This window comes from Cebus imitator, unplaced genomic scaffold, assembly GCF_001604975.1.
Source record: "Cebus imitator isolate Cc_AM_T3 unplaced genomic scaffold, Cebus_imitator-1.0 Scaffold491, whole genome shotgun sequence".
In the NCBI taxonomy this organism is placed as follows: domain Eukaryota; kingdom Metazoa; phylum Chordata; class Mammalia; order Primates; family Cebidae; genus Cebus; species Cebus imitator.
In genome coordinates this window covers 680,954-683,451 of record NW_016107806.1, presented here as the reverse complement: position 1 = coordinate 683,451, position 2,498 = coordinate 680,954, and the positions used below count along the sequence as shown (strand labels likewise).

Below are 2,498 nucleotides of genomic sequence, written 5' to 3'. Positions count from 1 at the left end.
GTGATCCACCCGCCTCGGCCTCCCAAAGTGCTGGGATTACAGGCTTGAGCCACCGCGCCCGGCCAGAGAGAGAAGTTTTTTTCTCTGTCCTGTATTATCTGGTGGTTGGTGGTTCAGGGCTGGTTTGGTGCTTCTGCTCAACCACTCCTAGTTTGTATGGTCCAAATAGCTCCTTTACTTTTATTTATTTATTTGAGAGGAAGTCTCACTCTGTTGCCCAAGCTGGAGTGCAGTGGGGCAATCTTGGCTCACTGCAAACTCTGCCCTCTGGGTTCAAACGATTCTTCTGCCTCAGCCTCTTGAGTAGTTCGAATTACAGCTGTATGCCACTATGCCTGGCTAATTTTTATATTTTCAGTAGAGACCGGGTTTCACTGTGTTGGCCAGGTTGGTCTCAAACTCCTGACCTCGTGATCTGCCTGCCTTGGCCTCCCAAAGTGCTGGGATTACAGGCATAAGCCACTGGGCCCGGCCAGCTCATCTACTTTCTAGGTAGCAGGGTAAAGAAATGGCATGTCTCTGACTTTCGAGCATGAATCAAAAGTTGCATACAACATTTCTACTTCTCTTGGCCAGAACTTAGTCATATGGCTACACCCCGCTGCAAGGAAGGCTGGGAAGTGTGGCCTTTATTTGAACTTGAAAGCAAAGATTCTTTTGCTGTGAAAGATAAGGGGAGAGTAGGTACTAGGATAATCAGCAGTCTCTACCATAAATGTTATTTTATACCTGTCATATAAATTCAGTTGGGCAGTATTTCCTTTTTCTATTTTCTGGAAATTTAAGTTTGTATGAGATTTTAAAAATTGATTATTGGGTAAACTCGTCTATGAAAACCATCAATTTTATCTTTGTTAGGTAGATTTACACTACGAATCAACTTTTTTTTTTGACCTCTGAACTTTTTATTGGTCTCCTGCTTCCCAAAGTGTCCCCTGCTTCTGCTGGCCTAATGTCTCAGAACTTTGGTGTCGTTGGTCTCAGATACCACTTTGCCATCCACTATCTGGCGGGTGGTGGTCTTTTGGGTGGTTTGCATGGAGTTGCTGCTGTCCAGGGCATCACCAAGACGGAAGTCCTCACCACCTTCCAGCAGGCGGTGGTGGTAGGTGGCGATCTCAGCCACCAGCTTGACCTTGATGTTCAGCAGGGCCTCGTACTCCTGGGCCTGGCCCTGTTCCTCTGCCTGGGTCTGTGCCAGCTCTGACTCCAGGTGCAGCAGGATCCCGTTGAGCTGCTCCATCTGCAAAGCATAGCGGGCCTCCACCTCCCTCAGGCTGTTCTCCGAGCTGATCTTCGTATTTCTCATGGAGTCCAGGTCGATCTCCAAGGACTGGACTGTGTGTCTCAGCTCTGTGAGTGTCGTCTCAGCAGCTCCAACCTCGCAGACTGTGTGGTGACCACTGTGGTACTCTCCTCAATCTGCTGAGATCAGTACTTGTCCAGCTCCTCTTGGTTCTTCCGAGCCAGCTTGTCATATTGAGCCTGGATGTCTGCCATGATCTTGGCGAGGTCCTGAGATTTGGGGGCATTTACCTCCATGGTCAACCCAGAGCTGGCAATCTGGGCTTGTAGGCCTTTTACTTCCTTTCATGGTTCTTCTTCATGAAGAGCAGCTTCTCCTTGACAGCCTCAATCTCTGTCTCCAGCTGCAGTCCAGTGACATTGGTGTCATTGATGACCTTGTGGAGACCATGGATGTGGCTCTCCACAGACTGGTGCATGGCCAGCTCTGTCTCATACTTGACTCTAAAGTCATCAACAGCAAGACAGGCACTGTGGATCTGCAAAACGATGCAGGCGTTGTCCACAGTATTTGCAGAGATCTGATCCCTCAGGTCCTCCATGGTCTTGAAGTAATGGCTCCAGCCTCTGACCTGGGGTCCCTTCTTCTCCAGGTTCTCTGAGATTTTGCTCTCCAGCTTCCGGTTCTCGGTCTTCAGGCTCCTCACTCTGTCCAGGTCAGAGGCCAGGTTGCATGGTCTCCTTCTCCTTCTGGATGCCTCCCGTTCCTGCCAGACCTCCGGCCATCCCCGAGGCCAGGCCCCCGGCTCCCATGCCGCCCCAGAAGCTGGTGGAGTGGGACACTGAGATGCGGGAACCAGAGTCCCCGGCGCCTGCACAGACGCTGGCCGTGCTGCTGACTGGCTGGGCACCGTAGCTGGGCACCTGCACGGAGCCCACGGACCGGTAGTTTGTAGAGAAGGTGGGGCCGGTGGTGAAGCTCACACTGCCAGGAGAGGAGAACGAGAGGACGGGCCTCAGGTTTTGCCGACGATCTCATCAATTTCTTTAATGATTATAGGTCTTCAGATGTTCTCTTTCTTAGTCAATGTTGATCAGTTTTATATATGTAATTTACATGTATATAATTTTGTTCCCTGCAAAGCTGCTTATTTTATCTAATTAAAAAAATGTCGGGGGAGAGAGATCCAAGATGGCTGATCACTAGCAGCTCGGGATTGTAGCTCCCACTGAAAGAGCAGAGAACGAGAGGA

The 2,498-nt window shown here is 50.2% G+C and overlaps 1 pseudogene; it reads right to left on the bottom strand.

Moving 5' to 3' along the window:
* Window positions 1–924: 924 nt before the first annotated feature.
* LOC108292492 lies at window positions 925–2,284 on the bottom strand (annotated as a pseudogene).
* Between the last annotated feature and the right edge of the window lie 214 nt (window positions 2,285–2,498).